General features: G+C 39.9%; 1 long non-coding RNA gene across 1 annotated transcript in view; it reads right to left on the minus strand.

Moving 5' to 3' along the window:
* Positions 1-21,794, minus strand: part of LOC116077709 — a 115,691-nt gene that overhangs the window by 71,689 nt on the left and 22,208 nt on the right. The window contains exons 2-3 of the long non-coding RNA XR_004113302.1: positions 5,532-5,675; positions 4,899-5,014 (exon numbers count right to left, since the gene is read on the minus strand). This is a non-coding gene — a long non-coding RNA (uncharacterized LOC116077709). The remainder of the gene's footprint in view (positions 1-4,898; positions 5,015-5,531; positions 5,676-21,794) is intronic.

Here is a 21,794-nt window from a genome sequence, read left to right on the forward strand (position 1 = left end):
GGTTCTGATGATGGCAAGTGACCTTGGTTTGTGTTGTTTATTTTCTTACGCTTGCCCCAGGCCATCTGCTTAACTCTAGTGCTACCTGCCCTTATCTAAATCTGACTACATCTGACTGGAGCCTCTTCTTCCTGTGATCCTGGTTGTGTCAGAACTCCTCAGAGTCAAGCTGTCTCTGTGATCCTGTGATTCTGGGATCCTGGGATCCTGGGCTTGTTAGATCACCTAGGGAGTGTGGCTTTCTCTGTGTGTTGTGGGACTGGCTGTAGAGCTTTCGCTCAAGGTCTGCTCAGAACACTAACCCAGACAGACTGGAAGGAACCGGAGTCACTGAGCTGGCGGAGTTCCTGTGTGCTTGGTCAAGCTGGTCCCAGTTACTCCCAGTGTTGGGACATATGTTTGTTCCTGCTTACCTCTGATCCTGGGTGTGTCAGAGTGCCTGGGAATGGAGCTTCCTCTGGGTGTTGTGGGACTGCGGAGATCCAGTTTTTCCAACATCATTGATGGAAGACACCCTCTTTCCCACTGCGTATCCTTAGCACGTTTGTCCAACATCAATTATGATGCAAGCATGAGTAGTATTTCTGAGCTATTTTTCCATTGTCCACTGAGTTTGTTTTCCAGTATCATACTGATTTAAATACTATAGCTCTGTCAGAGTTATAGTTTAAAATCAAGAGGTCTAAATGACTTTATTTTTCTTCTTTTTGATCAAACTGCTCTGTGATTTGGGCAGGTCTTACTTGGATCCACGAATTTACTATTTTTTTTTCTATTCCTCTTAAAAGAGACATTAAAGTTTTGATAGGAATAGCATTGACTCTGAAGACCACTTTACCCAGTACTATCCCTGATCATATGACATCTTTCCATTTGTTTCTGGCTTTAACTTTCTTCATCAATGTTCTAAAATCTATGCCTATGCATAAAACTTTGGGCACTATAGTTAAACTTATTCCTAAGTAACATTCTTTTTTAAGGCTACCTACAAACATTGATTTTATGCATTTTTAGCTACTTTCACTCCTGATCTATAAATAGGTACACATGCGCGCGCACACACACACACATACACACACACACACACACACACAGACACACACACACACACATCTAGGCTCCAAGCCATCTACCAACACCTTTGATATGGACCTATAGTTCACATGCCTTTCTTAAAGCATGTACAGAGGGGTATTCCTCTGATTTCTCCAATTTTTCCTCAAAGATTCACTGTGCCTTCAATAGATGAGGCTGGACAAACAGGCACATTACTTCTCTGTGAAGAGCCAGAGTCCAGTGCTGCCCTTAAGAGCACATCTCTACTTTACTACCATCTATTTCAAAGAAATGCTTAATGTATATATGGAATGAATGCCCAGAAAATATTTGTTGATTGCTGCTCTGTGTCTAAAAATCAGTTGGAAGCAGCTTTTCCAAGTCTGCCAACTCTCAGAGATGGCTGAGTGCCTGGCCTTCCTCCATGTTCCGTAGCTGAGTGCCTGGCCTTCCCCCATGTTCCATGGTGAAGGATTTTTTTTTCCTTAGAGAAATGTGTTTGTAGAGAATTTAAAAACTGAACAACAAGCCACAGACTCAGCAGCTCAGACTGGAAATCTTCAATGGGTCCCGGAATCATTGGACTCTTATGCTGAGCCTAACTGGCATTTTAATTTTAAATAAATGCAGCATTGCAGCCCATAAAATTTCATAGTGCTTAAGAGACATCATCACAATTCATAAAACTAATGAAAACAAACTAAAATCTCATGGCCCTTGAGATTTTCATCTATATGATTCTATACCTTACTTTTCTTCTTGGAAAAAAAAATAATTGAAGTCATAGATAATAGCTAGGGTTATACTGGTAGGTATGTGAAGCCCAAGGACATTGAGAACCTCGGGTGCTTTTTCTTAAGGAAGCATTTTAGAGGCTGAGGGTAGAGCTGAGTCAGTCAAGTTTTGCTCTGTAAGCACAGGACCTCAGTTTGATCCCCAGATGCCGTATTTAAAATAATGGATATAGTAATTTGTAATTCTGAGCTAGTGTAGTGGAGACAGGAGGATACCTGGGGATTGATGGCTTGCCTTCTATCTGAATCAGTGTGTGTTCTAGCCCAATGAGAGAGCCTGTCTCAAAAACAATATGGATGGCATCTAATGAATGATGTTCAAGGCAGACTTCTGACCTCCACACATACCTGTACAGATGTGTTCACACAAATAAATAAATAAATAAATAAATAAGGAGAGACAGACAGACAAATAGACAGAGATGGAGAGAAGGAACATTTAAGCATTTACAATCCTTACTTATTGGGGTAAAGTTCAGAGATCAGCTTCACTTCATGGCATTTCCCAAGACAACTGTGGAGTCAGATCAATTCTAATAGGTAGGAGCTAAAAGTCCCTTCCCAGATCAAAATGCCATGGGAGTTTTTAAGTGAAAAAGGAGGAAAATTACTAAAAGATCTCTGTTTGTTAAGGCTCCTTCCAATGAAGGAATACACTATGCTTTCTCCCCCACAATTGAAACTTGCTCCTGTACCTCCCAGGCAGGGAGCAGATTCCAAAACGGAAGAGTGAATGCACCCCACCATAACCGTCTTGCCAGGTTGCTAGAAATGGCTCTGTAGATTAACACTTCCTACTTCTAACCATAACGTTTGGTTGAGCATTTGAAATATATACAATTCAAGTGTCACCTGATTTTAGCTAACTATTTGTCAACTCCTATTTTCCTTGAATTCAAATGATTTCATTTTATTTTGTCCTATGATTTCATTCCTAGAACATTCTTTGTAGCCTCTCAATGAAAGCTCTATTGTAGCTAAACTGTCAAAGTCAATTCTGTTCTTACTTGTTCAGCTTTGAATCCTTTGCCTCAAATTCAGGAGACCAGTTAGTCCAGTTTACACAAATGAATGTAAAACACCAGTCACTTCTGTAGCCAGGACGATGGTCATTACTGCAAAGTGCAAAGGTCACCATTGAGGCCGTGGAGCCTGGATCAATGGTGCCAGCCTCTGACTCCTCATCACATACTATTGCCTGCTTAACTGGCTATTTGGCACATCTTAGAGTTTTAAATGGGACTCTTCTACATGCCAAACACAACTTCCCCTAAACAGCCCCTGAACTTTTATTGATGGCTATTTGTACCCCTCCTTCCTGAACATGTACACGGGACAGTGTTCTGTGCTTCCCCCTCCCTCCCCCTTAAAACCTGTCTACAGGTACCAATGACTGTACTTTTGCTGTTCCTGGATGAAGTTACCTGGCAACCCAGGATCAGTTTCCAAGCACATGCTTCTGCTCATCTCACCCAGCCCTCACAGATTGTCCACAGGACTCCCCTGCATCTGAATCTTGCTAGCTTCCCATCACAAAACCCTAGCTGCGTAAATACCTTGGTCGCAGCTCTAAGGCTGAGCAGTGGCGCCTAAATAACTGGAGAGGGGCTTCTCCAAGCCTTTGACAAAGTGCTTGCGGTTATATGTAATTTATGTTGCTCAATATTTAGGAGTGAGCCCTACTTCCATTCCTATCACTGGGTTCTGCTTCTAATGCATGTGGCACCTCATGCTTACACTATTGCACTCTCTTCCGTTAGTTTTCTTTCTCTAGTCCCGTTATTTTCTCTAATTCATTATATCTCATACTAATTGTCTTCTGTGACTCCATTTTGTTTAAAGACACTTTGCAGTTCTTCTTGCATAATTAGGAAGGACGTGCTCCTTTGTCTGGCTCAGACCCTTACACATTCAGACGGCCCGTATCTTACGACCTCCGTATCCCACCATGGTATGCATACTGGCCCTCCTGGGCTTGCTATGTCTTGAGCATGGCATACTCTCATTGCCCTCTATCCTGTGGAAATTCCCAGAGGAAAATGACACAGGACAGAGTAGGATAGAGGTTTCCCAGCATGCACTGGGGACATAAAGGCTTGAGTGCCCAGATAGGGCCTCTCTGAAGAAGTGGCACAGTGATTTAACCCTTCATTTCTTTACCACAAAGAGTGCACGAACCTTGTCACGAGTCATTTTGAGGATAAATCATAAACATGCAAAGAGTAAAGCAATAGAAGTAAGTAGCAGGTGTTGGTTAGACTTGGGGACTTGCTGCCTCCCGGCCTCAGAAAGCATGTGCTCAATCAAGATGAGACTGAGATGGGACAGGAGTCACCCCATGGCTGACAGCCTGTTTCTGATAAGAGCATGTCCTTTTTTAGGTCAGCACAGCTCTGACTCTATTCCATTGCCTCCCAGATGAGGGTCATAGGGACAGCCATCAACTCATTACACAGGGGCTAACTTTCATTTGGAGAATTAAAACATAATTAATATATAATCAGTGATTGTATTTATACTTTAAACAACTTGGTTTAGCAGAAATTGTGTGCTTCTAGTCTTTGCTTGTTTTTTGTTTGGCCCAGATCAATGAATAAAATCTGAATCTGAAAACTGGAAGCCACTCAGGAAAAAACACAGGGCCCTGGCTATTGTAATGGAGCCCCAACAAGGCACTCTTATCAGATTTCATGTGGACATCTACTTTGTTTGTTTGTTGGCTTTTAAGGTGTTTACGCATTGAAACAGAGTCTCATGTAGCCCAGGTTACCCCAGAGCTCACTATCTAGCTCAGAATGAACCAGGAAATCCTGGTTCTACTGGCTCTACCCCCACGAACCCCTGCCCTCCAGTACTAGAATTATAGGCTCGCACACTTCATCCTACATTGCACATTTACTTTAACTGATGGGCCAGAGGTAGATCTGACTGGGAGCCTCCTGTTTTTTTTCTTGCCACATCCTCAAGGGTGTTCTTTTGGCATGTAACCTCACTTGAACCCAAGATATCCAATAAAGGACTCCAGCCAGCCCACCCGATCTGAGGTACCTCCAGAGGTTGGCACAACAGGCTGCTCCCTGCAACCGCTTGTATACTGTATTGATTTCCTGCTGTTCTATTCGCAGCACATCGACCATCGTAAAGGCTCAGCAAATATTTGATGACTGCATAAATATAGCAAAAAAAATAGAAATTCAGATTTTATTCTATTTTACTGCACATATAAATATATACGGTAAACAAATGAAAAAATGTAACTACAGTTTTATTTCTATATGGCAAAATTTTAGTGCGCACGCACACACACACACATACATATGAATGCTGTTTGGAGAAACAATAGAATAGGCAAAAGAAGTAGGGCTTTCATCCAAGCTGTCTCAGAGCATTGCGAAAAGCAGCCTCAAACCTCACTCTAAGCTGATACATGTGAGGGTTCAGAACTCGCTGTCCCAAGCATTGCCCTTGGCCCTAAAGGCAACAGTAGGTTCAGGAGACCACCTCCTACCCTTGGTCCATCTCCCTTTGAAGGTCTACAGACATCCATTGGAGAACTGCCTCCCTATAACTGGGCAGAAGGAGCTCCATCTCTCTGAAGACACAGGGATAGAGAGAGGAATGTGCGGGCTTGAGGTTGTGCTAAGTCCCAGGTGTATTAACCTCTACACCACACCCACCCACCTTCCAAATGTAGGTCTCCATGACTTCAGTCCTCAGCTAATCGAAACATAAACATAGCCAGGTTTTCCAGAGCCTTTAGGTCAACTATGCATATTCTTCTCTCACTGATGTGTCCTTTGATGTAGGGCTTTAGCCATAGACCTACTGATAAAAATGACATTTTATTTTCCTCTTAAATACATGGCAACAGATGAAAAAAAAATATTAACATACCCAATAACAGGTCTTAATGGTTTTTACATTCATGTGCATGATTATAGAACACACAGGCCTATGAATTTTGCCACTTTCTCACATCTCTAGGGAAAAGGCTGTTAATTTATCCAATGTTCACTTTTTGCCTTTGAGCAATTACTGTATGCTGGCAAGACACTGAAGTGCTAGGCAGTAATAAACAACAGAAGTGAATGTATTTCTGCCCTCAGATGGACCCAGTCTCATGGGAGAACCAGACATCACATGGGGGATTATGGCACAGAGGGCTGAACAGTGACAGAGATACAGCTCTCTGCAGCAGGAGCACACAGGAGCCACCAGGCCTCACCACAAGGTGGACAGTAAAAGGACTTCTCCAGGAAGCTGAGCCTTCAATCTTGAAATTCAAGTAAAACTAAATTTTGGAAGAAGCAGAAGGAAGGATGGATGGGTGGACAGCAAGTACAGAAGCCAGGAGACAAGCATATCTCCCTTAGGAAATGGGACACTGAACGGCAGGAAAAAATAGTTCTCAAAGGACCTGAATGCCAGCTATTCATTATGTACTCTACGTGTGATATGCAGAACCCTACTCCTTCTTCCTGGGTCCACAGCAGGCATGACCAATCTAGCACAGCATTCTCAAATAACTTAAACACAGTCTCAGACCACCTCTTAGCAGGGCACGCTAGAAGTCAATCCTAACCCATCAGAGTGTGAGACAAACTTTATTCCCCATCTGGGTTACAGATGCTGGGAAGCCTCAAAAGGTTGTCAGCAGAGATGTGGCAGAAAGCAGATCTGTGATTCTGAAAGACTCCTACACTGAGATTTAGATGGGGTGAAAATGAGAATAATACAGAGATAATTATACATAATTATCTTTTATGTATACAATATCTTATATCTCATATCTTATATCTGTGCTTATATCACATGTTATATATAATATTATTTATCTATTATATATATTATAAATATGTTTATAACTATGTGAAAACATAATTATAATATCTTATTGCATGTAAATTTATAAATATGTAAATTTATGATCTATAAATTATAGGTTATGAATATAATTATATAGTATAAAATATTTATAATATAATTATAATCATATATTTATATAAATATAAGTATATATTATTTTATATATTATATATATTATACATGAGTCATTATAATACACAAACTCTTCTATCAGACTATTCAGAAGAGAATTGAAAAGCAGGAGCTATGGATGGAGCCCACAGAGAGGGCAGATCTGGCACGGGGCAGATCTATACTTAGCACAGAATTTAAGTAGAGAGCTTCCCCAATTTCTCTCGGTTCCCACATCTCAGCCAACATTTGTTCATGGAGGATGAGGCTGCTAATGGGTATTTAGTAAAAATAAATAGTTAGTGAATGCTACCTCGCTCAGAGTAGACTGTCAGGAGCAGCTGTTGTGTCAATCCTTAAATGCAGAGCTCGAGAAACTTCCATAAAGGAAGTTCCATGGGAAGGGGATGATCACCTAGAATAGTCTACCCTGCCATTGCAACCAGAGCACCCTATGGCTTTTGAAATAACATCAAGTGTCTCCTAGAGTTAAGACTGCAGTGTGTGTGTGTGTGTGTGTGTTTATATATATACATACGTACATATACATATATATGTGCTTAATTGTGTATGGATATGTATGTGCATTACATATATGTATGTGTGTACACATGCTTGTGTCAGCAGGCAAATCACTTCTCAGTTGATTTGCTTTAATTCCTAGGTTTTCCTGGGTTTTTTTTTCTCTATAGCTAATGTGTCCTTCTATTTTTTTGTAAGTTCATGAGTAAAATTGGAGTTCAGTAGCCATATTCCCATAAATACAGGAACCTTGCCAAGTGGAGAGGGGTCATGTCATGAGTGAATACATGATGATCAGGCTCTGGTACCAGAGGAATGCCAGGGCAGTGACAAGCCAAGCCCTGGAGGCAAGTCTCTGTACCAGAGCCCTCCCTTCATACTTTCACTGTGTGTACACAACCCCACATATCCTGTGGTCCATCCTTTCTGCCTGCTCCACCAGAGAATGTCTGACAATGATTAATTTTTTTCACATACCCCGAAGCAGAGACTACATAAAACAAATAGGTTTTCCTTGCTAATATCAATCTAGTCTGCACAGAAACCTTGATCAACCACTCTTCCTCGTTGAGGAACAAAGCAGGGGGAGATGCAGAAGCTGCTTCGGCGTTGTGGTGGGGTGGGGCTCTCCTGTAAGGGACCAATAGTGCCACTTCTCCTCACTTGACAGAGGTCCAGGGAAGGAGGCAAGTAAGCTTGGTCCCCTTTCTTTTTCTTTTGGCCTTAATGGTTTCTGTGTTGATGGGATATCTTTAAAGGCATGCTGGCTTCGCTGTAAAAAGTTTTACTTTTGATGGAAAGTTAGCATTCATCAACTTGCAGGCCTTAGGGAAACTTTAAGAAGAAATAACACTAAATTTGGATAAAATCTGTCAGGACTCTTCTCAAAACTGTAAATACCAAAATAAATATCAGGTGCTTTCTGTGTTCCTTGATATGCTGTGTTCCTACTATGTGAGAGAAACAGACACCAATTTCTAAAATAGCGAACCTGATGACCTGGGATTAATATTTCCTGCCCAGGTCCCTGTCCATCCACAGTAGAGATCTCTACAGTGATAGCCTACTCGTCCACAGAGCACACAGCACAATTCTTCCTGCCAAGGAAGACAACACTATGCCAGGGAAACCTCAGGTCCTCATCTCCAATAGGTCAGGAACACAAGCTGACAGCAGGAAGCCAGCCAGAGTCCCTCCCTCTCTCACCGGAGCTAGTGTGCCAGGGTGTGGGGAGCCTGTCATTCCCCTCCAGGACACAAATCCCCTCAGTATTAGGCCCAGCCTATGCTGGCAACCATTGGCAAACTATGTTCATCTTGTCACTTGAGCAGCTTGGAGTCTTTCACCCCACTCTTGTGTTAGTTTCTAGTGATGGCCCCGACGATGATGATGATGATGATGATGATGATGATGATGATGATGATGATGATGATGATGATGATGATGATGATGCCGATACCACCGCAGCTGCTGCCACCACCGACAACGGCAATGACAATGGAGTCTCTTTTTCCTTCCTCTCTCTGCCTGTGTGAAAGAAAAAGCAATTATCATTTCTGCCTATGTTTGATTAAAATTTCTAGTAGTTTTACAGAACATTTAAACAGACTCCAGATTAAAGCCAGCCCCTTCTCCACCTCAATGTGGCAGCAGTTACCCTGACAGGAACTCACTGCTTTGGTGTCTTTAATAGTCCAGGACCCTGCATTTTTCCTTCCACACTGTGGTGGTTTGTGTATGCTGGGCCCAGGGAGTGGCACTATAGGGAGATGTGGCCTTGTTGGAGTAGGTGTGTCACTGTGGGTGTGGGCTTTAATATCCTAGTCCTAGCTGCCTGGGAGCCAGTCTTTTCCTAGCAGCCTCCAGATGAAGATGTAGAACTCTCAACTCATCATGCACCATGCCTACCTGGGTGCTGCCATGCTCCCATCTTGATGATAATGGACAGAACCTCTGAACCTGTAAGCCAGCCCCAATTAAGCGTTTTCCTTGTAAGTGTTGTCTTGGTCATGGTGTTTCTTTCACAGAAATAAAATCCTAACTATGACACACTCCTGACTATCTCCTTCCTCAATAATATCCAGAGATCACCCCCAATCACTGTAGACCTGTGTGGTTCCTTATGGGATGGGCATCGATGTTCTCAGTGAGCTCCCTGTTCTTGGGCTGGTCCTCATTTTTAACATTCCCTCAATGAGTTCCCTATTCTTGTACTGGTTCCTGTCATTCCTCATTATAAACATGGTTGTGAGGGATACTCTGTTCTGTTTCTTTAATATTCTAGTCCTTAAATTTATGGGTTTTTATCTTTATTAATTACTTCTTCTTGCTGTTCTTTTTGACGTCAATTTTTTGAGTCATCTATTTAATTGGTTTTGTTTCATCACATTGGTTTAATATTCAAGTTGATAGAATAATTTTAAGCTACAGCTCTTTTTCTTAGCATTGATTTATTTTGACTCTCAAATCCTGTGGTGCATTTTCATTACTGTTAAATTCTTTTCTGTTGGATTACATTCCTCTATTAGCTCAAGTATTGTTATTCCCAAGTGACAAAGATTTGTTCTATATGACGTTTTATTTTGGTGGCTGTTTTCAGATGCCCATTTCTACGTCACTGAGTCTTGGTGATATTTTCTTTGAGTCAAAATTAAGACATAGTCCTTCTAGATCTGATGGATGCTTATAGGGCATGCTATTTACGATGTCCCAGAGTCCAGACAAGCTTGTTCACTATACTGCCTATAACCTTGTTCGGTTATACTTATCATTTTTCATACTTTTTTTTCCTTTTCTTGCATTAAAATTCTTGATTCTTCTTGTCCTGAAAGAGGTTAGGAAGAGCCTCAGCTGTTGGTGAGTGTCTTGAGGGTCTACGGTTTCATGTTCATGGATGTTCCCACTCTCGTTTGCTATGTAGATAATTATCTAGCTTTGTGTGAACTTCAGCCCCGGAGCACTCTGAATGTTCATCTCTGTCATTACTGATGCTCTTTGCCTTGAATCCCATCGTGTTTGATATGACATTGTAGCTTCTATTTTTCGTTTCTTTGCAGGCTTTCCTAGCATGGCATCTACATCTTTTTCTAAGCTTTCCTGGGTCATTTTAGTTTTTCCTTTCTTTCCTGTGCAAACTAGAGAACTAAACTTAGCTGGTGATCCAATCCGAAACCTTTTATTTAATTTTCAAGGTTTCTAAGACATGGTCTAACTATGTAGCCCTGGCTGTCTTGGACTTCGCGATGTAGCTAAGGTTGGCCTTGAACTCACAGATATCTGCTTGCCTCCTGAGAGCTGGGTATTAGAGTCATGTATCACCACACCTGGCTGAAACTTCTTTTAATAGATAAGCTAAGTCTATCAGTTATTTACTCATTATCTTTACTCAATAATATTAACTCGTATTATGATTATATAATCATACATAAAGTTTACAATATGTTCTGTTTTGTTTGCTATTGTTGTTATTCTAATATTTAAAAAGATATTTGTTTGTTCTTGGTTACTTTTTATTGAATATTTTATAAAATATCCCTAATTGCCTCTTTGCTATAGACATATTGTTTCCCAGTAGAGGAAACAATAAGTTCGCTCATTCCTCCTTGTCCTTCTCCACTTAATGTAAAATAGGGCAATTAATATTTTGCATGTTTGTCTCAGAACCATTAAACTAATATAAAACTTCACTACTCCGTTAGTCAGAGTGAGTCTTGTCTCTCACCTACTACACACAAAGCAAGGTAAGTTACACTGCTTCTTATCTTTGTTGCTCTCTCCCAGTGTCGGTGGTGCATTATTATTTCTATCTTTTCAGAGCATATAAAACATATATAGTGCTTTCCTGCCCCCTAGGACTTCCATTTAGCTTTACCTTCAAGGTTAAATGCATTTAATATTTACCAGTAGTCTTTTTTTTTTTTCCTAAAGTCTTGGATTGATGTCCTCCAAGCTAGCCAAAACTCATGTTGCAGTAGATATACTAGAGCGAACTACGTCAGGAATTGTTTGTGGATGGCCTCATAAATAAAGAGCAACTTGCTCAGATATGAAGCCTTTGGATTTCTGTCTTTCTCCTTGGGCTTCCTTCCTCAGTAGGTTTCTCTGCATCTCCTACACAGTGCCAACCTGCCTTTATCTATAGCAGCACATATCATACTCCATAATGAACAGAAAGCTACTTAGACAGCTTCAAAGGCTGAGGAAATCAATATCAAAGTACCAGTGTGTTACAGGGCTTCCTTATTGTGTTTTAAACAGAACAGGCTTCCTACAGCAGGCAGGCAAAGAGAGTATAAGAAACAGGCAAGTGGATCTGACCCCATTCTGGGTAAGAACCCATGCTCATGATAAGGAAGCCACCACTTCTGGCTTTCAATTGCTGTAATATTTTTTCGTTCAGTACTTTGATATATATATATATATATATATATATATATATATATATATATTTCACATATTAACATTGTGAGATATAGTCAGAAAGTATTTTATTTCAGTATTCAGGCTTTCTCTTGACTGTCCCCCAACTGCTGGGAAGAATGTTTTAGTCTACTGTAATCTTAGCCATTGCTTCCTTTCTTTTGTTTGCTGTTATTTCAGAGCCCTGTCTAGAAAGGCAATGCCTATCCCACATGCTCTCATTGTTGTTTTCTAGCCATTTCAGAGTTGCAGGTTTCAAACTTATATCTTCAACCCATTTCGTGTTCATTTGTATATTGTGAGTGATATGGGTCAGGTTTCAATCTTGTGTGGGATAATATACAGTTTTCCCAAGCACATTTATCAAATAAGCCATCCTTTCTTCAACAGATGTTTCTGGAGCTTTTATCAAGACATAATTGGCAGCAGATGTGTGGACTTTTTTGCAGGATTTCTAGTCTGTTCTGTTGGTCTCCATGTCTGTTGCTATGGCAACACCATACTGTATTGGTCACTGTGGTTGTGTAGTATATCTTGAAATCATCCATTGTAAGGACTCCAACTTGTTCTTTTTGTCCGGCATTGCCTTGCAGTGTCTTTTGGGACTCTTCCAGAATTTCAGGATTGTTTTATAGATGGCTGAAGAATGGTACTAATATTTTGTTTGTTTTCATGTTAACTCACTGTCACTTCAGGTCGAGTGTATTCTACAAATATTACTTCATTCAATCTATAAACAAGAGAAGGGGTATTTTCTGGTTTGGGGAGTTCTTCTTCAACTCTTTCCATCAATGGTTTCATTGTCACAAATTTCATTGTAGGGGCCCTTTACTTCTCTGTCTAAGTTTATTCCAATTGAATAAATAGATAAATAATCCAAATAGACATTGCACAAAAGAAGAAATAGGACTGGCTATTAAATGCATAGAATATAATGTTCAATATCCTCAGGTGCTGGAGACATGCAAATCAAAACTGCATTGAAATACCATTATACTGCAGATAGATTGTTACAAAAAGAATTCTGTCATTTTCAGAAACATTGATGTAAACAGAGGCCAGTGCATTAAGTGAAATAAGCCATGCACAGAAAGAATATTGCCATGTGTTCTCTCCCATATGTGAAGAATAAGGTAACATAAAAAGTAGCATGTGGTGCATAGAGAATGGGAAGGTTATTTGGGGGTACAGAGTGCTGAAAAGGCAGGATTGGCATTTATCTGTGCATGTTCTATGCATGTGTGGAACTATTGACCCCCACTAATGTGCAGAATTAACAAGCATCAATAAAAAGAAAACAATAAGGCATACTTCACCCCACAAATTCTGTACTAACACATTCATGGGGTAGAGAGAATTTATCTCTTAAAGGTACTACTTACTACCTCTTCAATTATTTCAGTGCTACTTAAATGACAATGTGAGTCTGAGAGGTGAAAACATTCAGATTTGAGCCTGCCTTGATACCTTGATATCACCCCCACCTCCACACACACACACACACACACACACACACACACACACACACACACACATTCCTGCTTCCTGTGACTATCAAAAGGACCACTGCTTTATCTTTAGAATCAACTGTGACATCAGTGCTAACAGTTTGGTATGAACATACATAGTCAAACCTCTTATTTTGAGAAAGGTGTTGTTAATTATAACTTGAATACGTCTGTGTGCCAGTGGGCTCATTTGCTTCTTTGTGCATATAATTTGTAATAATATGTGTCTAGTGCCAAGTGGTCAGTTCTTGGTACATGTGAGCAATTCATAATGGTCTCAGTAGGTTGTATAATGTGTATGTGCATAAACACACACACATGAATAATAAGCAGAGATCATGAATTTAGGAGGGAGACGGGGACACCTAGAAGGAACTAGATGAGAATTAGAGATAGGAGTGAAGTAGATGCAGTGTTCACATATGAACTAGATTTATTTCCAATAACAGCATAAGCTTGAAATCTGCCACAGAGCAGACACAAGACAATTAGCGTTAATGGAGTTGAACCATGTAACACCAATATGACACAGTATGCCAAAAATAAACAGAACTTTGTAGCTATTTTTAAATGTAGCCTTTCCCCTGTTTCGCTTCTATACATATAAATGCAGTTTCCTTGTTTCAGGGTATGTGTGTGTGTGTGTGTGTGTGTGTGTGTGTGTGTGTTTCATTCTTCAAACTGTGATATTTTCTTTCTCTTTGAAAGTCTGTACTGATGGGGCATGTCTTCAAATACTGCCACTTAGCTCTAAGAACTCTGATAAGGCCTCTGTATCGATGTGGAGGAAATGTGAACTGCCCCGCGTTTTTCAGCACTGAGCACAGCATTTAAGCCTTAGGAAGAGAATGGTGTGGGAACTTCACTAAAACTTTGTTATATAGGTTGCCCACATGGGAACCTTAGTGAAATACTGCAGAAAACCATAGTCAATGGTTTTTAGTCACTTTTTAATCAAAACTGTTTATTAAAGCAGAGTTGAATTGCGGGGGGTTGGGGGGATGACACCAGCTGCTCTTTCAGAGGACCCAGGTTCAATTCCCAGTACCACTGAAGCTCACAATCATCTATAACTCCAGTCTCAGGAGATCTGATTTCTTCTTTTCACCTCCATGGGTACCAGCCAAGTGTTCAAAGATATACATACAGACAAAGCATCCATTGTGACCATTTGAATGAGAATAGCTACATGATTTTAATTGACCTGCTTCCTTTCCTGCCTTACTTCTCTTGCTCCCTTCATGGGAAGTTCAGAATTATCTCTGAAGATGCCTGAGCACAGTATTCTTCCAGCTATGCAATTTTAAGAGAGTCCAAACTAAAACAATATCAACTCTTATAACAGCAAACAATCAGGTCAGAAGAATGCAAATATAAGTGTACAATATAAAACATATAATAAAAATTGACAGACATGGCCTTGGTGAAATAGAATGTTCAGGTTCACAAGATTAACAAAATAAATCCAATACCTGCACACCAAAATTATAAAATATGATATCATGAATCAAACATGCTCTTCAAACAAATGAGAAACATGTCATGTTCATGCATTAGAGGGAGGGAGAGGAATGGAAGGGAATGGTTTTATAGGTAGGAGTACTTGGTGCACAGGTATGAGAAACTGTGTTTAAATATCCAGCTCCTACATAAAAAAATCATCCTGGAACCCCAGTGCTCAGGGGGAGGTGGGCCGTGAGAAGGTAGATATAAGGGGATCACAGGGGCTTGCTGATTGTAGCTACCCTAGTAGGGAAAACCACACACACTCCACATTCAGTCAAAGATCCAGGGTTCATTGAAAGACCCTGTCTCAAGTAATAAAGCAGAAAATGATAGGAGATAGCATCTAGGTGCCTCATCTGGTCTTATGTACACACAAGAATGGACCCATGTGCACACACACACACATACACACACACAGACAGACAGACAGACACACACACACACACACACACACACACACACACCATGTACCAAAGGTGGAAAAAGAACTGATCCTATTGTAAAAGTCTGAAGTGATGAATGAACTCAGAATAGCACCTTCCCAGGCATGAAGGAATGCAAGTCAAGACTACACTGAAGTACTGTCACACCTGTGGGAGCAGTTAAAAGAATGATGCTTCCAGATGCCAGTAAAGATGCTGGGAAACCAGACCCCAGGTGTTCACCATGGGAATGCAAGCAATGGTACCCCTCTTTAGGGTGGCTGAAACACAAATGCACTCGCCCTAAGATTCAGCCAAGACACCTCTCTGCATCTCTCCTGAAGGTATGGATGTCCTGATCATAGAAACACCTGTGTCTGAATGTCCAAGTGATTGACAGCTGGGGAAGCAGCTGGCTGGTTCAGCATAACCATGATGCGTGCTCCATTTCAACCAATGTGTACTTTCTTTCCAATTCATCCTAACATGAGCTCAGATGGCATCCAATGTTGTGTGCCCCAAAAGGAAACTACTGAACCTTCTCATCCTCCAAGGACTGATCATTCAAGGCAGAACTCATACAGATCTAAATGGATGAGTCAGTTCATAAGGATGAAAACAATGACACTTATACAAGTGATTTATAATAAACTTATTTTTAAGTAAAAATAACCAGACATAAAAAAATATTATAAAAAATGAAATGGCACCTGTTCTCCAAGAACACATCAAATGCATTGGCATATTACTTCCCAAAATGATCCTGTCATTAGTTCTGTCTAGCATGAACTCTAGGAGTCTTGTCTGGGACAACATCCTCTGAATGGGACCCTTGTCAAGTGTAGGTCAGGGACAGAAGATTTCTGGAGGCTGCAGAAGATGGTATTAAGTGTACAAAGGCATCAAACAGGAGCCAAGGACACTGTTGTTCACTGTGGTCTAATTGTGAGAAGGGGAAAGGGATGTTCAAGTTGCCATGTAAAGTGTATACTCTCTGGAAATAGTTCCTGACAGTTGAAATGGTGGCTTTACATGCCCAAGGCTGACCCGGTAGTTAGAACAATGTTCAGTAAATTTCAAAAGAGCCTACACAGCTACACTTCTTGATCCATTTGTGTTCCAGACAAATTAGAAGGATGTAGATTAGTGAGAGGAAACACTGCTATTTCCTGCCTGTTACGATAGTTTCCTGGAAATGTAAATGTGGAAATATATTTCTCAGCTATTAAAAAAAGTGAGATATGTTGAGTCATTTTCTTCAATTCAGAGTGAATTCATTTATTCTTCAATCAAAGAAAAAGAAAAATCTCTACATTTTGAGCAAATGGGGAATGTAAGAAATATCTGAAAAACAGGATTTTAAAATAAAAGGGAAAGAAAAAAACTTGAAGAATACCCTATTCCTTTGTAGCAGGCAGGGATAATTAACAGACACTATGGTCACGGCAATCTGGAACTGACATGTTACATTTGGAAATCCAACATGTTTGGAAATATAGAAAGGGGAAACTTCCAGGAGATGAAATCACTGTGGTCTCTTTGGCGTCTGTGGGATTCACCTCAGTCGGGTCTGTGCAGATGTATGTTAAGGACGTTACAGCCTTTGCTTCCATTTGAGCTATTTTTTCAACAAATGAAACTCCAACCATGAGAGGACTTGACAAAGTGAAATTACAGCGAAGCTGTCAGAAGGCCCGTGTGGGAGACACATTCACCACAGCGTGAGTGCTAGGAATCTGAGCCGCTTTTTTAATGGATTCAGAGACCTTTGGAAAAAAGAAGGTCTCCTTCTGCAGTAATTGAATTTGACACCAATGTTCTTTGGATGCTGGGGCTGCACAGGGTATTTTCCCATCCACATCTAGGCTAAATTGGAGATGGTGACCTCTGATAGACTAGAGCGATCCAGGAAGTAATAGAAACCTCACTTCATAGAAACTGGTGACAGGTTGGGATTAAACGCTGGGCTGGCCAGGAGCAGGCACACTCCTTCTCGGGGGACTGACAGACTTAAGAGGAATGGGATTTTTTTTTTTAAGCATTCCATAAATGCTTCTTTTTCTGGCTGGCTGACTAAATTGAAAATTAGAAATCAAGGCAATCTTGCATTTGAAAAGCACACAGGACTGAGATCCAAACAAGGCGTTCTAGGTTCCCAAGTTCAATGCCATTTCACAGACTCGTTATAATGGCTAAACAGAAATACAGTGGGCTTCGACAGGATTTCACACCTAAAGGATAGCCTTTGCAGAGTGGCTTCAAAGCAGGCACGCCTAAGTAGTCAGGACTGTCCAAGTCTAAGCACGTCAGAGATACACCCTTACACAGCCAGTTAGAAGAATTTCATAGAATACTTAATTAAAGAAAATTCCTACATTATGGTGACAATGAGATAAAGCCTTATAGATGCAGAGAACACAGGGTTTAAAAATAAAATAAATACTTCAAGAGTACTTCATTCTTTTGTAGTACATAGGGGTAATTAACAGAAACTGTGGTCATGACAATCCTACATATATAATACATGTATAAAGTAAAAGATGCAGACAGTAAACATGTATATAGTGAAATACATGTATGTAGTAAAAGTGTATCTACATATATAATACATATATGTAGTAAAATATTATGTTATTGATCCCCAGGTCATAGGGTTATGGTTTTTATTTTGTATAATCTTTTGCTAATCGGCATGTTTACTACAATGAAAATGCTCTTAGTTCTAACCATAAAACTGAAAGACAATGGCTAAAAGAAGCAAATAAGTTTATAATCATTTTATATATTAAAATTTCTGTTGTACTCACTTGCTTATTAATTGCTAATAAGTCAGGCAAAGATTTATAAGAGATACTGTGTTTAGACGCCCAGGAAAGGGGGTCTAGACAGTATTACTGTCCCTTAATCTCCACAGGAGATTTGTGTCCGGTTCCCTGCATAAGACCCAAATCTACAGATAGCCAAGCTCCTTATACAATGTACACAGATAACATTTGCATAGATGCATAGAGCGTTTACAACACTGCATGCAATATTAAGGCCATGTAAATAGTTCCTATAGTGAGTTGCTTCAGGGAGAATAATGATCAAAGACAACTTCTGCCCGCGTGCGGTATAAGTGCTCCCACGTTTTCTAACCACAATGTGTGGCATCTGCAAGTCCAAACGCACAGATCAGGTGGGTGATGATAAATGCTTGTGTGCCCTGCCCTCCCAGGCCTTCCTCCACAGAAGAGAACTTGAAAAGGGAACCAGAAGTAGAGGTTGAACTATCATCTGCTATGGACACAGGGAAATGACAAACGTATACAACCAACTTGAAAATATATATGCCAAATATTGTTAAATTTTATGGGAGTAGTACACTTTTCATTTTTTTTAGTCCTCTACTCTAAAAACTAATTAGTGAATAAGCGTTGGCAGAGCGTTGCTATCAGAAGGAATGACGTGGATCTATGTGAATTGAGTTGTGGGAATATATTATTTAAGAAAGACATCTAAAAATATTGATATGGTTATAGACCTGTGGTTCTTAACCTTCCTAGTGCTGTGACCTTTTAATACAGTTCTTCATGTTGTGGTGACCCCCAACCATAAAATGATCTTTGTCACTACTTTATAACTGCAATTTGGCTACTGTTATGAATCATAATGTAAATATCTGTGGTTTCTAATGGCCTTAGTTGACCCCTGAGAAAGAGTCATTCGACCCCCATCAAAGGGGTTATGACCCACAGGTTGAGAACTGCTGTTATAGACTAAGAAAATATGTATCTGTATATTTCATAGCTACATATCACAAATATTTATAAGGTCCTTACCTCGTGATGGACATTCAACTTCTGATTTTCTAAATACACAGTGGTACAAACACAATAGATAGTCAGTAGGAACCAGTCTTACAATTTTGATATTTTCCTAGGCTACAAGTGTGTAAGAGGCTAGTACTTCATCACTCTGAACAGAGCGTCCATTCCCAGCCAGCCCCACAATCATGATAAGAAGCAATGGCATTCTATACTGTGCTATATGGCCAGCACCTGTGCCAGCACAATAGTGCTTCATGTTTTCACATCCTATCATGTCGACAAAATGCCTGTCTGCTAGGAGCATAAGATATTCAATATTCATTACAAAAGGTATTTTGTATTAAGTGACTTTACTCAACAGTAGGCCAATATATAACTTAAGCATGTTTGGGACTTAGGGACACACTATTTAAGAAAAGAGGGACATTACTTATATTGTTATGGGGACTGGAGAACTGGCTCAGAGGATAAAACATTTGCTGTGCAGCATGAAGATCAGATCTCCAGAACTCATGAGACAGGCATGGTAGCCCACCTGTAATCCCAGTGCTTTGGAGACAGAGATAGCGATCCCTGTGCAGGCTGGCTAGCCAAATAGTTGGTTCAGTTAGCTCCGGATTTAGTGAGAGACCATGCCTCAGTAAATAAAGTAGAGAAAGACTAAGGAAGATACCCTGTGTCAGTCTCTGGCCACAGACACATATATGGACTCTACTTTGTACACATACACACCTGCACAGACACAAACATGTATATACACACATACACCTGCAAAAAAAGTATATTGTTATGAATACAGACTAAGTAAGTGTCTTAGTTGGGGTTTTACTGATGTGCAGTATAAATGCACACCAAGACCAAGGCAGCTCTTATAAAGAACAACATTTAATTGGGGATGGCTTATAGGTTCAGAGGTTCAGTCCATTATCATCAAGGCAGGAGCATAGCAGTGTCCAGACAGGTATGGTACAGGAGGAGCCACTCCCTGGACCAAGCATATACAAACCATCACAGATGTTTAATATATATTATGTATATATTTATTATATATTATATGTATTATATATATAATTGTTATGTATGTTATTGGTAACATTTTATTCAACTAAATTAAGTTATGATGTTAATTATATTAGGTGCTCTAAATGCTTTTTTAATTTAGGAGACTATCAATTTATAGTGGGTTTATTGGTATTCATTTCCAAGGTAAATTTAGGAACATACATATATAATGTGTACCCACACATGTCTATTTATAAAATAAATAGTGACTTGTAAACTGCAATATACAATATATATGCATGAAGAGGAAGAGATTATATGGAAATAGAAAATATGTGAGAATTGACAAAAACATTAATCCTAACCTTAATAAAAAGAAGAGTTATTGGAATATCGGTACGATAACCAAAATTACTTTTAAAATCATGTATATAAATTCTACTTAGCACTCTAATGGTATAATCAATAACTAGACTTGATATCTCCACAATTCTGAGTCTGGACATAATATATGAACCAACTGTGTTCAGATGTTGAAAACCTGTAGGACAAGATAGAATCCTCTGAGGGAAGAAAAACTTGCATGAAGTATCCTGCCATTGCTCTGATTTTTTACCTAAGCATTTTTTTCTTTCACAGACTAAGATAGCAGCCATTTTGCTAGACTGAAAAGCCAGATATTAGAGCTGAAAAGACTGAACCAGCTGCAAGGTTGAGAACCAAGTTCTTTAGAAAAGCAAGCTAACTGGGAGAGGGAATAATTCTCATGGAAACTCCCTAGAGTGCTTACCTAAGGACTCGGCTAACAATGCATGGTCATCATCTGCAAGATCACAGAGAAATGAAGATCACACAAAGATGAAGGTCACACAGAGATGCAAGGTCACACAGAGATGAAGGTCACACAAAGATGAAAGTCCCACAGAGATGAAGGTCACACAAAGATGAAGGTCACACAGATGCAAGGTCACACAGAGATGAAGGTCACACAAAGATGAAGGTCACACAGAGATGCAAGGTCACACAGAGATGAAGGTCACACAGAGATGCAAGGTCACACAGAGATGAAGGTCACACAGAGATGAAGGTCACACATGCTTGCCCCATGAACAAACAAGCAACCGTGTGTGAAATGTGAGGTCATACAAACATTAAGAGACATGGGACCAAAAGCAAGAGACTCCACCCAGTAGCACAGTGGACAGTTAAGTTAAAGCATGCTACTCTATAGAAAGAATAAGAACTTTCCTGACTTAAGGTCTGCAAAAACACACAAGCAAATGATCAAACAAATACCCAGCTTTTGTAGTAGGTGTTATTATCTACACTCCCTTGTCGTGTATTATTTTAATGTTATCCACATTTCTAAAATATTGTGGAAATAAAGTGGTAGCATTGAATAAAAAAATTGATAATCTTGCTTGAGAATTTCTAGCAGAAAAAAAGTCAGCTAGTTACCATGAAAAGAGATAATTAAAATTTGTCCATTTTAAGGAATATAGAGGGAAGAGCTTGAGATATAATAAACTGAGTATTGAGAGCATGTTGAGATATGGGGAAAGAAAAGAATAAGAATTTTTTTCTTTAAAAAAAAAAACAAGAAGGAATCAAGTGGTGGTGGTACATGCCTTTAATCCCAGTTCTAGGCCAGCCTGGCTACACAGAAACCCTGTCTACAAACAAACAAACAAAAACGAGAAAGATAATATGTAAATTTACGCACGCTCTCTCTCTCTCTCTCTCTCACACACACACACACACACACACACACACGAGGTG

The sequence above is a fragment of the Mastomys coucha genome, unplaced genomic scaffold (genome assembly GCF_008632895.1).
Source record: "Mastomys coucha isolate ucsf_1 unplaced genomic scaffold, UCSF_Mcou_1 pScaffold5, whole genome shotgun sequence".
Taxonomy (NCBI): domain Eukaryota; kingdom Metazoa; phylum Chordata; class Mammalia; order Rodentia; family Muridae; genus Mastomys; species Mastomys coucha.